At 44.9% G+C, this 18,752-nt stretch overlaps 1 protein-coding gene across 1 annotated transcript in view; it reads right to left on the bottom strand.

Annotated features, from left to right (window-relative positions):
* TMEM268 (transmembrane protein 268) overlaps nucleotides 1–18,752 on the bottom strand; it is a 288,999-nt gene that overhangs the window by 41,341 nt on the left and 228,906 nt on the right. The window lies entirely within an intron of this gene.

Genomic DNA, 18,752 nt, shown 5'->3' with positions numbered 1-18,752 from the left:
GATACAAACATAGTGATTCGAAGGGGCACATGCACCCCAATATAGCAGCAATGACCACAATAGCCAAACTATGGAAAGAGCCCAGATGTCCATCGACAGATGAATGGATAAAGAAGATGTGGTATATATATACGATAGAATATTACTCAGCCATCAAAATGAATGAAATCTTGCCATTTGCAATGACATGGATGGAACTAGAGGGTATTATGCTAAGCAAAATAAGTCAGTCAGAGAAAGACAGATATCATAGGACTTCACTCATATGCGGAATTTAAGAAACAAAACCAATGAACATAGGGGAAGGGAGGGAAAAATAAAATAAGTTCAAAACAGAAAGGGAGATAAACCATAAGAGACCCTTAATTCTAGGGAACAAACTGAGGGTTGCTGGAGGGGAGGGGGGTAGGGGGATGGGGTAACTGGTTGATGGGCATTAAGGAGGGCACTTAATGGAATGAGCACTGGGTATTATATGCAACTGATGAATCACTAAATTCCAGCACTGAAACTAATAATACACTATATGTTAATTAAATTGAATATAAATTTTAAATAAAGAAAAGACTTCGGGGAAAGAAGTTCCTACACACCAGTAAGCAAGAGCCTGAGATTGGGAAATTCTCAAAGATGAGTTTCCTCTTTTTCCCCCTCTATAACAGAGAATTTTTCCTCTATTATATAAATAGCAATTAATATTTGGGGAAATATGTTCTAGTTATATTTTACAATTCATGCGCTTGGGTTAAGGTGTACCCAGATGTAATTATTTTTGTGAAATAGCAGTTAAGACTCTGCATATTAACTCCTTCTTCCTTTAGAAGTAGCAGGAAGCCTCTATGTTATTGTTGCTGACATTTTCTTGTAGGAATTCTTAAGAATTAATTACAAATTATCTTTATTGTGCTGGGATGAGGCAGCACTGAATTAATAATGTGTCTTAAACATTAATTTAGTCAGTGACTCTCAGTCATTTTGGTTTCAAAGCTCCTTAGCGTTTTAGAAATTGAGGACCCCAAAATTTGTGTTTGTATGTGCTTATCAATAAATATTATTCAAAATAAAAACTGAGAAACTTGATTTATTCATTCATTTAAAAATATCAATAATAAATTACATGTTGACATAAATGATATTTTTGTTTTTAAAAAACACTATACTTTTTTTTTAAAGATTTTTATTTATTTATTTCACAGAGAGAGACCGCGAGAGAGGGAACACAAGCATGGGGAGTGGGAGAGGGAGAAGCAGGCCTCCTGCCGAGCAGGGAGCCGGATGCAGGGCTAGATCCCAGGACCCTGGGATCATGACCTGAGCCGAAGGCAGATGCTTAGCGACTGAGCCACCCAGGTGCCCCCAAAAACATTATACTTCCAAAAAATAGAAGAGTGGCATTGGTTTTACATTTTTGCAAATCTCTTTCATGCCTGGCTTAGTAAGAAACAGCTAGAAAATTACATCTGCTTCTTCATTCAGTCTTTTGCAGGTATCCCACATCATGCAGCCCCTGGAAAACGCCACTTATACTCACAAGTGAATGAACTTGAAAAAGGCCAAAAACATCTTGGTATTGTTGTGAAAATAGCTTTGACCTCATTTTATGGACACCCTAAAAAGGTACCAGGGATCCTCAGGGGTCCCTGGACCACATTTTTAGAACTGCCGGTTTAGGGGTGCCTGGGTGGCTCAGTCGGTTAAGCGTCTGCCTTCGGCTCAGATCATGATCCCAGGGTCCTGGGATTGAGCCCCGAGTCAGGCTCCCTGCTCAGCTGGGAGCCTGCTTCCCCCTCTCCCTCTGCCGCTCTCCCTGCTTGTGCTTTCTCTCTGTGTCAAATAAATAAATAAAATCTTAAAAAAAAAAAAAAAAAAGAACTGCTGGTTTAATTAAAATAAAAAAACAAAATGTATTTATTCAAACATTTGTGTTTTCACCCACGTGACAGGTTTCACTAAATCTTCCCAACCAAACAGGGAGGAGATATGTTTCTATCCTACTACACATAAGAAGGTGTTTGTTAGTAAAGATATTGGTGAATTTGTTTTTAAACATTTAGATGCACAAGCCATGATTCAGGGTCTGTGGGACTCTTTGGGTGGACACCCAATGGCCAAAGTGATGTCACTCAAAGGTGATGGACTTACCTTAGTAAGTAGTTCTTGAATATTCATTGTGGGCAATTCATTTGGATCCATTTCATTCATTCATTCAATAGCTTATCCCAATTCTATGTCATCTGCGTGAAGTGTAGATTCCTATTCCAGAAAGCAGGGTTTCTTATTTTGGTGCCTCCCATTTTCTCGTTTGTGCCAATTTTGAGGGGAAGGCAATGCCCTATGCCTGGCATCTGTCAAGCAAAACAATAATCCTAACAACAGTCAGCGGAGCAAATATCAATGTGCACTTCACTGAGTGCCGGAGTTGAGGGCGAAGAGGACTACGGCAAGAAGGGATATGTATGGTATCGGGACTGAGGTTATGCACTGAAACGGAGCTGGTTGCCAATCCCTTTCTGTCACTTACTGTGACGTGGGCAAGTCAGAGGATTCTGTGAGCCTCAGTATCTCTGTCGGTAAAATGGGGGTGATAATTCCCAGGGTGGCTGGGAAGTTCCTATGGGGTGACACATGGAGAGTAGCTAGCGGAGAGTACCTACCGCTGAGCCTGATGCCCATCGAGGGCTCCATAAATGAGAGCTGAGGTGATGTGGATGGTGGGAAGGAGGATGCAGCAACACCCCGACGTTGGCACAGCCGGTTGACTCAAGGACCCACAGAGGGGCTTCGATGCAGAAGCCCCAGCCTCCCTTCCCTTCCATGCTCTAGCTGCAAGAGCCATCTCACAGATCCTCAGTTATGCCAGGCTCCTACTTCCTCAAGCATTTTCCTGAACGCTATTCCCTCTGCCAGGGAGCACCCGAGCCCCTCCACCCTCAGTTCCCCAGTCTGCCATGTGGGTTCCACAGCAAAACTCTCCAGGCTTTCCAGAGAATCCGTAAGCAACCAGAAAGCTTTTCCTTCACACTCCTACCCAGTCTCCTCAAGGACACAGTCCACCCTGAATGATCTGCTTGATATCAGCTAACCCGTTTACCCAGAAAATGTGCACGAGAGCCTCTCTTCCCAGACAGCCCCCCATGGTTCGGGTTTGGTTTCCCTTCCCCCCCCCCCCCCCGGCCGTTTTTCTTCTGTAAATCTTGTTTGGGACCTCTGTTAATTAAAATGACCGATCTCTTGTGCCTACAGATAAAGACTGTGCTGATAATTGGCCAAGTTTCTCCACATAATTCTTGGACATTACTCTGAAGGTGATGAGCCATAGTGAGACTCCGTGATTTGCCCCCAGGTCCCATGGGTCACAGAGCAAATGGTAAGCCCTCCTCCTCTCCACCCCCCATCAGCAAGCTAACAATTAGCACCCTGCAATTCACTTTTGTTCTCAAGATTTCTGTTTTAGTTCATGGAAGACTCCTGGCTTTATTCTAGCACATTGAGAATTAGCATGGAAAGGGAACAGGTGAACAGTAGCACATTTAGACCACAGCCATCATTTCAAAAATAAAACAGCTCTTGTTACACTAATGAAACCACAAGAGAGAGAACTGAATCTCCACAGTGGCTCCCACAGTGACTTTCTCATCGCTGCCTCACTTTCCCCCTCAGATTGTCCAGCCCTGTCCCGCTAGATTGTGTTTTTAAACACAGCTCTAGGGACACCTGGGTGGCTCAGTCAGTTAAGCATCCAGCTCTTGGTTTTGGCTCAGGTCGTGATCTCAGCCTCGAGAGATCGAGCCCCGCATCGGGCTCTGCACTTGGTGGCAGTCTGCTTGAGATTCTCTCCCTCTCCCTCTGCCCCTCCCCCTGCTTGCTCAGGTTCTCTCTCTCTCTCTCTCTCTCTCTCAAATAAATAAATAAATAAATAACCTGCAGCTCTAATCTTGCCATTCTTCTCAAAAATGTCTAATGTCCCATCACTGCCCACAGCCTAAAATCTCAACTCCTTACCCTGATAATCTGCATCCTCCGGCTGCATTCCACTTCACCAAATTTCTCTTTCTCTCTCTGCGACTCCACCTCCTACCTACGAATGCCAGGTGGCCCAATGCAAGGCTGACTTGATGAAGGGAGCAATGCACTGATACACATTCAAGCACAAGTTTCTTATTTCGTTGGTACACAGACCAGCTAGTTTGAATAGCATTGCCTAGTACGGTTGTCTTTTCCTGGAATGCCTTCCACCATCAAAGGTAAGATCTATCTATCCTTTAAAGCCCTACTCACATGCTGCCACCTCCAGGAAGTCTTCCCTATTCATCTCCACTGAAAACAGTCCGTCATTGGCACTCCCTCTTGCACTACTTACCATCATGTCTTATATTAACATTCTATATACCGATATCCTACCTCCTCCAATAGGCTACCTGGTGGCAGGGCCAGTCTTACATGCCTCTATTTCTGTCTCCCTCTCCCCCATAATCTGTACAGGTCCTGGCATACAGTAAGTGTCAATTAATGGCCTTAAGCAAATTAAAAGATAAAGAGGTCAGATCTGATCACGACACTCTCTTGCCTACCCTCCGTCAATGGCTTCCACTCAGATTAAATCCAGACTCCCTGGAAGCAGCTATAAAGCCAGGTACGATTGCCTCTGTTCACTCTTCCAGCCTCATCTGGTACCGCCTCTGCTCTGCGCCTACATGTGTATCTCTCCCCCATATGTCTCTTGAACACATAAAACTCTTGCTGGCCTTGGGGCCTTCACACATGCTCTTCCCTCTTTCTAAAACCTGCTTCCTCCCATTAATTTTCTAGCCCCATAATTTCTGATATTTCAGGTTTCAACCTAAAAGCCACATCCTCAAAAAGACCCTCTTGAGTGTATTTTAGTCAGGGGCATGGCAGGAAACAAATGTCACCTACCAAGGGGGGTACTATTTTAATAAAGAGCCTATCTCCGAAGGTACGGCCAGGGTTGAGGGACACCAATAGCCCAGTCCGCCATGGCCAGCACCAGCAGGTGCCTGAAGCACAAGCGGAGGGAACATGTATTGGAACCTGGAGACAGCAGGTGCAAGAAGAAGGCCACCTGACTTCACTAGAGGGTCACAACTGAACAGTAAGATCTGTAGAAGAAGGAAACACCCCAGCCTCCTGTTTCTCCCACTGCCCCAACGGCCAACCCCCTACTGGGAGCAGAGGAGCCCCTGAAGTCAGCCCAGCCAGGCCAGCCTCCCAGGAGGGTGGAGAAGGATGGCAAGAAGGATGACAGGAGCTACCCAGCACACCCTCCATTCTCAGGTAGACCCTCCTGTTATCCCGTCTCCCAGCAACCTGCTCTTTTTCCTCTTAGTATTCAATAAAATGTTCACTCTTGTATCTTTTTGCTGACTGTCAGTAAGCACCTTCAAATTATAAGTACCATGGCTGTGAAGGCATGAGTCTTATTTGATGTGCTCAGTGCAGCATCCCCAGAATCTATCCTATCGTCGGTGCTGGATAAATACTTGCTAATGAACACACGAACATGTAGATCAGTCAGACATAGTAACACGTGTAATTATACACGTACGCATCTCAGTTTCAAAGGGAGAAACCTCCTCTACAGAATTAAGAAATGCCAGGAAATTTCACATCAAAGTCAATTCAATGAAAACAAAATGCTGCCTAGCATAGAGAATCAAACTCTAACTTCAAAAAAAGCTGATCATTTTCTAAGAAGAGAAGAAAAAAGTCTTTCCTATTAACCTGCTATGAAAACACTCTGAACCAGACTAGATAAGCTATTGCTGTAGTATACAAAATTGTCCTCTTCCCCAATCCACACTGCAGATTTAAATAAGGTCAAGTGCAAGTGGTATTCTTTCTTGAACTCTACTTCCAGCAACACCTCGGCAGCTCCCACACTGGATTTACAGTTGCAAGAGAAGGAAAGTGCTAGCAAACCCTCCATCCCGTCCTCCTGGTCTTGGGTTTTAATGTGTCTCCCCAAAGCCTTGATTTCTCTGAGTCCTTGTGGTAACATTATGAGGAATACAGATACAAAACTTTTAAATCAAATTCAACATAAGTTTGTTTACGTGGTAAGTGTATTTTATAGGCAGTTGAATTTGATACCCAACCACAAATGTCCACATTTGCTTTTCTCCTCTGTCCCCCAACACATTCACACTTTGATGAGGAGGGTTTCCTTACAGCATGTTGCACAGTATGATTTCAAATACTTCATCTTTCTCTCACTTCCTCAAATGTGTCTTGGGCATGTTTTCCCAAACCGCAGGACTTTCCTGTTTGCCACTCCCTTTCACTGGAAGACGCATCCCTCTTTTCTCCAACTAATTCTGCAACAATGGGCTAATATTTGGACCTAGGTCACAGCGTGGTTGTGAGGAATCATTGAGATAATAATATAATTAAGGTAGTACACTTAAGACAAGTAAAACAGCTCCTGGCACATAGTACCATCTTGTTTGTTTGTTTGAGTAATCTCTACACTCAACATGGGGCTCAAACTCAGAACTCCAAGGTCAAGAGCCATGCGTTCCTCCGAATGAGCCAGCCAGGTACCCCATGATCTTAATAAATGTAATCATCATCATCATTAATGATTACTTCCAAATTAATCTTCAGATCTATCAAACATTACTTGCTCAGGAAGATTTTATGTCTCCCAGATTAGATTGGGTATCCCAATCATGCCCATTCATGTGACTGGGTACTTTTCCTTCATAGCACTAATTATAATCCATAATTAGGTGTGATTCAAATTATCATAAGAATAATATATATGTCCCTGACTAGGCCAAAACAAACGAACAAACAAACAACTGTGAGAATTTGTACAGCAAGTGAATTTATTGGTCACCACTATGTCTCTAGTTTGTAGGAAAATGTTTCCATGCTTAGTGGTCAAAATGCGTGAAACGAGATGAACAGACATCATCTCCTTCTCTGACTGTGACACAATAATCACCACCTCTTCCCATACATTTCCTTCATATTCATTATTTTAAGAGCTATAAAGGTAAATATTAGAGGAAACAGGTGCATCAAGAAACCACATGCCCAGAGATTCTAGTTCCCAGGGTCACAGGTAGACCAGAAGCCAAGTATCTGTATTTCCAATCATATAGCATCCTGAGTACAAGTGGAAGACGGCAGAAGATTTCTGTTATGGACTGAATGTTTGTCTCCTCCCCAAATTCATATGTTGATGCCCCTAATCCCTAATGTGAAGGTATTTGGAAATAAGGCTTTTGAAGGTAATTAGGTTTACATGAGGTCATGGGCTGGGCAGGCGGGGCGGGGGTTCCTCATAATGGGATTAAGGCTCTTATAAGAAGAGACCAGAGAACTTGCTCTCCTTCCCTTGGGCCATATGAGGTACAGCAGGGAGGCAGCCATCTGCAACACAGGAAGGGAACTCTCACCAGAACCCAGCTACGGTGGCACCATGATCTTGAACTTCCTAGCCTCCAGAGCTATAAGAAATAAATGTCTGCTGTTTAAGCCCCCTTGTCTATGGCATTTTGTTATAGCAGCCGAAGCAGACTAATACAGTCCTTCTGTGGAGTCAGGGGGTAATCTGCTGCACTCAAGGAGCCCTCAGTCTTCTTTATATAGTTTCCTATATTGTTAGAGCCAACTGTGAAAGCATAGTTCTGAGAGAGTGTGTGGAGAAAATGCTTACGTTCACTACACTATTCCTTCTTCCTGGACACATAGAAAAGCTGCATTTCCCAGCCTCCCCTGTTCTTGGATTGGGGTCATATGACTAGTTCTGGCCAATAGAATTTAGGCAGCAGTGGTATAAGCCACTCCCAGGCCTGATCCATTAAATATTCCATGTTCCATCTTTCACACTGTCTTCCCTCTCCCTAGCCAACTTGGAGGTCACAAAGGCTACCTATCACCTGCTAGACTTCATGTAAGTGAGAAAAACATTTTTATTTTATTAAGTCCCTGATATTTTAAGACTAACTTGTTACTGCTACATATCCTAGTAGTATCCTGACTAATACAAAGAGGCAGAGTGGAAAACTAAAAAGAGAAATGAAGAAACCAAGAGTTTGAGGCCCAACTCTGGCATCAGCTTAGAATATGACATTGGAAAGTTGTCTTCCTGGATCTGAATTTTCATCCATGATACTCAGACATGAATAGATCACCATGGGTGGTCCTTGATTTTGCATATTACCTGGAAACTGGACTCAGTACTTCATATATCCCTCTCTCCCACACATACATACAACTCTGAAAGTGATAGCAAAACACATTGTTTTACTAAAGAATTTGTTGGGTGATAAAATGGATTATATCCAGAGTGACCATATGTGCTATGCTAAGACAGTGCCCATTTAGACCCGTTGTCCCAGTGTAATTCCATGTAATTATTAATATAAGAGAATTCTTGCCCTCTAGGGCATCCTGGCTTAAACAATAAAATTATAAGTTAAGCTAGTTATATTACCCACAACATATAGCAACTCTTACCCAACATCTCTCTGTTGTTTTCCCTCCATCCTGAGACTCCACCATCCCCCACTCATCATCCCTGGAGTCCTTTACTGGATCTTCTGCACCTAGCTCATTAGCTGAGAAGGAGCTCAGAGAAATATACCAACTCATAACTCCTCATGATATCTCATTGCTTCAAACTAGTCACATGGCTCCACCCTAACTACAAGGGAGACAGATTGTTGTAAACTTCATGGTGATCTTAAGTGCTCAGAAACAAAACAAATAGGTAAGTATGAGTAAAGGTTTAACAAAATGCCTTCACCTTCTCTGTGGGAAAATGACTATGGCCTAACCTCAAAGCACTATTCCCTGATAAAGGCTAATGGGGAAAATGACTCCCGATTGATAAACAGCCTCTAGATGGGGCAAACTGTACATGAACTATGAATACCAGTGGAAAGCCATAGATAGGGGACTTGGAAGCTGTGAAAATAGATATTGGTTCCAATGGCACTTTGGGCTTTTAAACCAGAGTGGCCCCTATACCAAACTGTGTAGTGTCAATACGAGGACAACACCTGTGTTATGGGGGGGAAAAGGCATATAGACCCTAGACTGCCACCAGGATGCCCACTGAGGAGACTCATTTGTCACTGTGGTCTTGGCCTGTCGTGTTTCCTCTGCTGTGTCTTTCCAAGTGGAGTGGACCACTGCAGTCATGTGGGTTTGATTATCTACTCTATGCAAAGTATGGCCCTTGGAGAGACAACATCAGCATTACTTGGAACTTTTTAGAAATGCAATCAGTCCCACCTCAGACCTACTGAATCAGAATCCACATTTTCACAAGACCCGCAGGCAATTCTTCTGCATGAAGTTCGAGAGGCGGTGGTATAGATGAACCCAGGACCAGAACCCTGGTCGCTCAGAATGGGCGTTAACAGCGGACGCAAGCCGATCTCTGCCACTCTTACTCATTCCCAGGTCAAATCAATATTCGTGTATATTTTCTTCTTGTTGTTTCTAGTTTTCACTTATAATCACAAAATTACTGATGTTCTCCAGAGGGCTCAGTAAGAGCGATTAGGTCTTTTTATTTTAATTTACAATTAATCAATTAGCCTTCAGTCCCAATGCAGCAGAGAAGCACCAGATTCCACAATGTTCTAAATGCATTAAGTTTGAAGGATTACTTCCTCTCTCCAAAAATGCTTATCAGTCTCCATCACATCAAAGCAAGGGAAAGAGGAAAGAAAGGCAAAACCATGTGGTCTCAGGGGTAAAACCCATGGACCAGCAGGGCTGGACCAGTTTTGTTCAGCCCACTCCTTCAAGGGGCATTCACAGGGAAACCAAAGGCAGGACCTCAAAAGAGAAGCTCAACACCAAGAGTACTTTGCCAAGCCCCACCTGAGTACCAGTCCCGTAAGGGCAGGGGACTCCTCTCCTAAGGTTTTACCAAATAGGCAGATGAGCCCCTTGGACTGATACCTTATGCTCTCTCAGTTCCCATAGAGGGTTTCCAGCTTGTCCAGCTTTTCATCAGCTATGCTCACATTTTGTGATGTGAAGTACAGAATGGGATACCCCAGAAAGCAACTTCACAGAGGAAGGAGAAAAGGGCACACAGAGCTGTGCCAACCATTCTGTGGGCTGGTTTCAGAGGGAGAAATTTAAATTCTTATATATTCCACATTCCCTGGAAAGAGGTAGTGAAAGGTAGTACATGGTATTCAGACAAGGAAATAATAGATGTTCCTATGACCTATAGGAAACTACATATATTTAAAAAAAGAAAACAACATTAGATGTCCAGTATGATCCCAAGATACTACTTGTGGTCTCCCCTCTGGGTACAGATTCCGGGTTGTTTCTAGTACATTCTGTATAAAAAGCAATATGTATTCATTGTAAACAATTTGGGACAAATTGGACAAACAATGTACAAACAAAAACATATATAATATGAAAAGAGAAGAGCTCAATATACTTAGTAAAATTGCAACTGGAAAGTCAGCAGGAGGGAACAGCAGAACAAAGGTGGGATAAGGACAAATGAGCAAAGATGGCGGGAAAGACTTGGGAGGAGAGACAGAGGGAGAACGGAAAGGGGGAATGATGTCTTCGGTGGTTTGATCAGGGATGACAGAGGAGGAATTGGGTCGCCTAGATCGGTACTCAGTGGTTTATGCAGCTAGATTAGTGTCCAACAGAGGAGGAATTGGGTCGCCTAGATCGGTACTCAGTGGTTTATGCAGCTAGATTAGTGTCCAACACTTCCTTCAGGAAAGGAAGGATCCGATCCCTTCGACAAATGTAAGCCAAGTGTTCACCATGCACCAGGAGGTGTTCTAAGCTGTTTTAAACACAGTATCAATCTTATAACCACCCTAAAAGTGAAAATAAATGATTGCTGTCCCATTGCCAACGGCAAGTGAGACCGGTGGCCAAGCAGACCCCCTCCCAAAGGTTTCGAGCATTTACCTCACAGCGAGTGCTCAGCAGATGTTTGCTTGAGTAGAAGGAAGGGGGAGGGATGTGAAGTCAGGCCTGTGTTTCCAGAACACTGCTCTGAACCCCTCTCCACCTGTGCACACTCTTTTATGGCTTCGCTTCCCGGCCAGGTGCTCCACTACACATTCTTCCATTCGTTAACACCCTTTGTGTTCCCTCTCATGGATGACCCCTCTACAGACACTCACATTTCGGTCTCTCCGTCTGCCAATAACCCCCTTTCTTCGCACGGCTGTAAGTTTGAAAAGTTTGCCTTTCAGAAGGCAAGGTTAGGTTGGGACTTTTTTGTTCTTCTTCCCAGTAAAAATAACAACCACAAAAAGTGAATTGGTTCATTCTCTTGTGGTTGACATGTTTTCTCCTTGGCTTGTTGCCTCACAACTGAAAATACGTAACATGGCACAGCTAAAGCACCCATTCAATTTGAGATCATTTACTCCGGGGATAAATTGATTTTTACTTCAAAAGCAGGACCCGCTGAACTTCAAATTTCGTAGAAATTTAAAAAAAAAAAACCAAAAACCTAGCCCACTTTAAAGAGAAAAGAAAAGGTCATTTCCTGATTTTGCTAACATCAGGAAAAAACACTTTAGGATATCTTTCAATGTCAACCACCACCCCCAGCAAAGTCCATAAATCTATCACACCCAGAGGATGGAGGCTGTACTCCACTCGAAAGAAGTCTGAGTAACTGAGAAATGAGCCATTCTTCTCCTCAAACAAAACAGACCCTAAACTTCTGAAAAGTTTCCAAATTTCTCTTTCTCCCTCCCGCCCCCTCCTTTTTCTATTTTTCCTTTTCTCCAAATAACATTTGTTCATTGAATTCTTTGCCCACCAATTATGTTCCAAGAAGACACAGATTTCCTTAACATGTCACAGTTTCTGTCTGCTTCTATTTGGGGACGTGTGTGTGTGCATATACTTAGGGGCGGGGAACGGGAGTCGGGAGAGAGACGGGAATTTGGAGAATGGAAGGCAGCAAGAGGGGAGGCCGGAGAGAGGATCAGGTCTTGGATGTCTTCTCTGCAACAGGCTCATATTTAGATCTCATTTATGAAAATGGCACGGTGTCTTAAAACAAATGGTGTTTCCTCCAACATTATGTACTTCAAGTGGATTTAATAGGTAAATGTACCATTTAAACATTTATTGGGAACCTGCTAGGTGTGGACATATGCAAGCCATTTATTTACTCCATGGACATGCTGTGTTCTCAGGGTGATTACAGCACCGTTGGGGAGACAGAGCCGTAGGTAGCTACCTAGAATACAGGTAATTGAATCTCATGGTGTTACAGCAACCTGCTCTGCAGTCAGGCAGCCCTAAGTCAGAACGCCAGCTCCATTGCTCAATACCAGAACGACCTTGGAACAGCCATTTGGCAGTTCCGAGCTTTAGTTTTCTTTATCTGCCAGAGGGGAATAAGAGCACTCACAGGGTAATGGACAAATTAAGGGAAACTATGAATGTAATGTGCTTGGCACACAATGAGCTAATGCTCGTTAAATGTAGGTATGGTGGTTGTAATCATAAAACTATTACTCTCGTCATTATTGACTAGAGGTAGAAGTGTGCTCTGAAACCCTACGGAGGGATATATTTCTTCTGAAAGTCGGGGGTGGACGCTCAGAGCAGAGACAATATTTGAACAGCAACTTAAACAAACGTTGGATTGCCAGAGCGAGAGATGTAAGATAGGGCATTCGATGTTACGGTGAGGATGCTGCCTACAGGAAAACGGAGTCAGGGGAGGGATTAGCTGGCTAGGGGATCAGAATAAACAGGGCACCCGGAGTGGAGATAGGTTTTTAGTGGGATCAGAGGCTGAAAATGAAGCTTAGGGGAGGGCCAGGGAGGCCGTACAAGGACGTGTGACCTGGACTCCACAGGCAAGGACAGATGCTGGAATATTTTAAATTGGAAGAGGAAGCGAGTGAAGGGACCTAGTAGAATTTGGGTGTTTTTACTTATTAAACCAGTGTACAATCAAAGATGTCACCACAAGGAAGCCCCCGGGAGAATGATAGATGAGATTGGGTTTTCTCACCTTGCACATATAATGCCCTGAATCATCTGCTATGAATATCCATTACATTATATTGTAATTACATATTTAATTGTCCATCTGGCTTCCCCGATTGTAAGCTTCACGAAGTCAGGGATGATGTCTGTGGGGTGTTCGTTGCTATAGCAACAGCGCCTCGCCACACACAGTAGCACCCTCAGACGCCCAATGGGTGGCGTATCATAGAACGTGTCATCCTGTCTCTTCTCCTCTATCTTTTATTGATATGGAAGGATGTTTCCCCAGCTTTGCAAAAAAAAAACAAAAAAACGCAGATCCGCCTCTCTTCTTTGAACGACAACGGAGTTCTTAAGGACCATCTAGCTTAAGAGTTTTCTAGTCCTTCAGCTCTCTTGGAAGCTCCTAGACACCAAGAAAGTCATGCTCTTTTTTTTTTTTTTTGTCTTGAATCTTCCACTGCCCTAGTGTCTGTTTATCTTCAGTTCTGCATCACTGAAAATCATAAGACTATACATTCTTTTTAAATATTCCAGTATTTTCACTTGTTCAGATTGGCTCTTAACCTGATTCATTGTGATGCCAAGCTTTAAATTCATAGATTACCATCAGCCATTTCATAATATGCTATGTATTTCAAAGCACCTGTACAAGCAGCAAAGGGTCCATTTCTCCTTTTGAACTCATCTGCTTTTTACGATCAAAGAGAGTTATGCAACCCAGTATGTTTTCTTCTTTGCCCTGGTTACCAAGAAGCTCAGAAGTATACATGCTGCACACTCAACCGCTGAACACTGTCATCTGCCAGGGCGTGTTCACCTCTTGATCCTTAATCTCTCCCTTTACATCATGGCTCCTACCTTGTGCCTTGTTTTAAGAGCTTCAGTTCCTATATATGTGTGCATTTATTTTAAGTGGCCTCAAAACCTTTTTAAAGTAGGCAGGAATAACGTGTGTGTGTGCACGTGCATGTGATGTATAGATTCATATATATGTATATTGCATATTATTTATGAACACACACACACACACATATTCTCAATGCCGAGAGTCTATCTATCTACATATTTCCCAGATCTCTTCTGCCGGCCTCTCTCTCAGCTTCTGGGGCCTCTCCAGTAGTCTATTTGGTCACGCACAAATGAGGGTATCTAGCTCCTTTACAGTTAGTGAATCCCAGGAAAGGAACTTCTCACATGAAAATATGAGTTAGCGATGAAAATATAAGTGCAGATTTTATGGAGGAGTCTGAGGAAACACGTTTCTGTTCTTTTCTCCAAATCCCTTCTTTTGTAATCCTGCCTTGAGCTGAGTTTATTTTAATACTCTAAATCAGGGGTTAGATAAATTTTTCAGTAAAGGGCTAACTGGTAATATTTTAGATTTTGTGGGCTGTGAGGTCAGTCTAGGTTGCAACTATTCATCTCTGCACTGTAATGCAAACACAGCCATAATGATGCATAAACAAATGAACATGACCTTGTTTCAATAAAACTTTATTATTATTATTATTATTTTATTTGACAGAGACACAGCGAGAAAGGGAACACAAGCAGGGGGAGTGGGAGCGGGAGAAGCAGGCTCCACGTTGAGCAGGGAGCCCGATGCGGGGCTCGATCCCAGGACCCTGGGATCACGACCTGAGCCAAAGGCAGACGCTTAACCGACTGAGCCACCCAGGCGTCCCAATAAAACTTTATTTATAAAGTAGGTGGTGGGGTGGTTTGGCCCATGACCATAGCTTGCTGTGACCCTAAACCTTCCACATCCACTGTATCTGTGGTCACTAGATCCTCAGTGTAGTGTCACTCTGGCCAACTCCAATGTCCCACCTACTCAAGTTAGAGTGTGCAAAACAGAGGGTTCTCCAGTTAATGGGACAAGATCTGTCCTGCCTGTTTTATTGCTTGAAAATACCCTGGAGGAGTTTGCCCTTCTTTCACCTATAGCAAAGGTTTTTTAAAAAATATTTGTTTTTCCCACATACAGTGTTCACCACAAGAGAACTTTAGTAAATATTATAAACATATCTCCATCTGCAATAGTATTTTTACAGCCTACAGCCATATTTGAGTTTAGAAAGTGGGCCCAAATAAGAGACAGAAAAACGAGGCTTCATGCCTACAATCTCCAGCTACATGACCCTGATCGTAACTTTTCTATGCCTCAGTTTTCTCATCTACACAATGGGGAGAGGACTTCACCTGCCCAAAGGCCAGAGTCTGGACCAGATGATCCCTCATAGACTCTTTCTGGAATTTAGACAGATTATTTTCCTAAACCAATGATTTCCAAAAGGTTTCAGGAATTGCAAGTCCCTGGGGTACTTGTTAAAACACAGATGGCTAGACCCCAGCCTGAGTTTCTAGGGAGGAGCCGAAAAATTTGCAGTGCCACCAAATTCTGCTAGTGTTAGCCGAGGGACCACCCTTTGGGTCTGTATGATGAGATCTCACAGTCCTTTATACAGCGAAACAATGGCAGGGCAGTTTGGGGGGCAGTCCTACAGCTGGTTCCTCTTCATTTTTCCAAAATGCCGTTCCTTCCTGAAGGGATGAGAGATTAGATTTGTTTGCTCACTGAGTCTCAGATGCTGCAGCCACAGCTCAGCAACTAACTACAGGCAGAAAGGAGGCCGGTGGCGACTTTTGTGGGGGCCATGCTGGAACGTAAAGGCCCATGGGCAGCCAGGTAAGCCCTAGAGAAGGACAGGGAAACCGGGGACCCACTGAGAAATGAGAGACAAATACACCATCACACAATTCCTTTGTATAAACCAACCTTCTAGAACCTTCTCTTTCCATAAACACAAAGTCAACACAAGCATTGACTGAGGGTTGATCGTACATAGGGCCAGCCCCCAGTAGTGCAGGGTGGGAGTCAAGGAAGACTGCCCTCAGGAACTCTCAGTCTTATGGGGAAGGCAAGAGTCACACGTGTTCACACACTTGACAGAGGTCAAAACAAGTAGTTAATTGGATACAATATTGTGTGGCCATGACCATGGAGTGTTCTGGAGAGAGGATATTGGTGGGCTTGAGAGCCCTGGGCAGGCTTCCCTGGGAGATGGAAGCAGGCGGCAGGGCAGGAAGGCTCTGAAGCAGTGGAAGGGTGAGGACAGCCTGGCAGGAAGAGGCTGTGCCTGGAATATTAGCAGAGAGGGGATAAGAAGGAGCACAGGGGACTCGTAAGCACGACTTTACCCCCTCGACTCATCTCCATTTCTCTGCCTCGGTTTCCTGATTTGAGGAATAAGGGTTTTGACCTAACTCGCAAGTTTGCAAGTTCTGTTCCAGCCTGGAGAGACCCCAGGCCACTAAAAGGTATATGAACGTGCTGGGCCCAGCCTTCCTCTTCGTCGTCCTGCCTCTGCTTCAGCCAGAAAAGCTCCGCTTTCTTACGTTTCTACACTCACTGCAGAGTTTCGCTTCCAGAAGGGATTTGAAAGTCAGTCAACGAGAAACTCTGTAAAAGCTCTTTCCATTTGTATCTCGGATGACCGACTGGAAAAGAGAAAGCAGCCAGGTAGCACAAAGGATGGGACCACCATGTTGGCCAGGCTGGATCCCGGAGCAGCTGGGCAGCGAGAGGGCTCAGACCAGTGGGGTGGGACACGGGGAAGCTTGCGTGTGGAGGAGAGGCACGGGGACAGCCGTGAGATTGGGCGCACAGGCTGCTGGAGAAGCAAACGGATCTGAAAATCTCAACTGCTCAGAAGGTTCTGAGTAAAAACAAAGGGTGATTTTTTCCCCCTTGTCAGCCTTCCCTCTCAGGACATTGTACTATATGCAAAATGTGTAACTGTAAGACAAACATTTTTTTCCACTGCCCTTCTCAGCCCCACGGGCCTTCAGGAAGACCTGCACTTCAAGCAAAGCCTTTTTATTTTCAACACCCACAGCTTCCATTCCACAATCAGAAGTTTTCCACTTTCATCAAAGAGACTGAAGACAGAGGCCAAGGGAGCACTGTGTTCTCGGCAGTGCTGGGCAGGTTACGGCGCCCCCCACTACCCACTCACTGTCCATGCTCACCTCCGGACACAGCCTTCTCGCCAGATCAGCTAGGACATTGGCTTGCTTCATTCCCACCTCAGTTCCCAGACCAAATGAACACGTGCACCCACTCCTTCCAAAACTGAGCCCGACTTGGGGTCCAGGGGGTGTCTGCTTCCTTGACTGTGACGTAGGTATACTTTATACCACTCTAGGTAGCCCAAGAAAACAATTTACCTCTTGATGGCTCTTCCATCTCCAGGATCTGTGATTTTATGGATTCACTGGGAAGGAATATTCAGACCAATTCCTAGAGTCTGACCCAGCTCAGGTGATGCTCGGCAGTCTGGGTTCACTGCAATTGCAGCAGGAGGAATCATCCAAGCTTGGCTTTCATGCCTACAATCTCCAGCTACATGACCCTGATACAGGGTATTTCCTTAGGAGGAGCTGGGATTTCTGCTGGCTCTCCGAGATACAGTGCAACCAAAAATGAGCAGAAAGGCAGGGGAGGGCAGGCGCTCACAGAGAACTGGGTACTTCCGAATGAAGTTTTCAAAGAGCTACATCTGGAGGCACCAGCTCTGCAGTGATTCATATTTTAAATGGGGTGTTGAAATGGAGATTGTTGGTAACTGCGGATGTGACAACTCTGTCCCCTAGAGAATCTATTATAGCTGTCCAAATTCTAAGACTCGGCCCAGGGCACCACTGGGAATGGTTAACGGGGATGGGCCAACACCTTTGCCCAGTCTATCCCCATTCACGGAGCGCCCTCGCTTGACTCTCTCGTGTGAAATGCACAGCATCTGTCCATGCATGGGGGGGAAGGGAGGGACGTAAGGACCTGCACAAGGTCCCAAGGCCAATAGCAGACAGGGCTGAGAGCAGAACTCAGGTTTTCAGCCTTCAAGCGCCATGATGATTGAACGATTTAACATGGGCCGACCGGTATGGCTACGCACCCGGGTGATGTCATCGATCGACAATTGCCACTTTGATCGAAACAGTTTTCGTGCTCTCTGATCCTCAGTTTTGCCAACCGTGGAAAGGAAATGTTCACTGCGTCAGAGGGTAGAGGTGAGACCGGAGTGAGGCAAGGTGCAAAGCCCGCTAACACCAGCACTGCGCCTGAGATGGTCGAGCTTCAGCCGCAACAGTCACACTCACACACACGCCCACCTCACACCACACATAAGACACACACAACATGCACCCCACACCGTGGACGCGCAGCACACATGGGCCACACGTGCATGCCACACGCCCACCGCCCCCCACGCTGCACCTGCTCCCCGCACAGAACACGCCTCCCATGTTCTGCACCGCCCGCTTCCCCACCCCTACTGCCACCGCCACCGCCAGGCCCTTCCCCTTTCTGGGAGTGTGCTGGTGAACCCAGGTTTGTCTGCAGGCAGCAGGAATTTTTGTTGAGAAGATCAGTGTTTCCAGATCCCTGCTCTGTTTGAATCCGCCCCCACATTTCATCCTGCCCGTGGGCTTGCCCTGTCCAGATAAAACTCCACATTTGTGGGCTCTTTCTTCCCAGGTAGCTGGTAGCACGTCCAGTTTTCAGCAGAAGCTGATAGGATCAGACTGAACCCTTTTGAGTCCTTATAGCCCAGTCCCAGGACCCCAGCTTCTCCGAGGCCCCGCAAAGAGACATTTTCTGCCGAGGTCTTCTGAGCTGCAGGCCTCGCTAAAGAGAATTTGCGGCTTCTCGAGCAGGAAGGCGTTTTGTGGCTGAGTCTAAATGAAACAGA

This window comes from Halichoerus grypus, chromosome 14, assembly GCF_964656455.1.
Source record: "Halichoerus grypus chromosome 14, mHalGry1.hap1.1, whole genome shotgun sequence".
Lineage (NCBI taxonomy): Eukaryota > Metazoa > Chordata > Mammalia > Carnivora > Phocidae > Halichoerus > Halichoerus grypus.
This window is presented reverse-complemented; position numbering and strand designations above follow the sequence as displayed.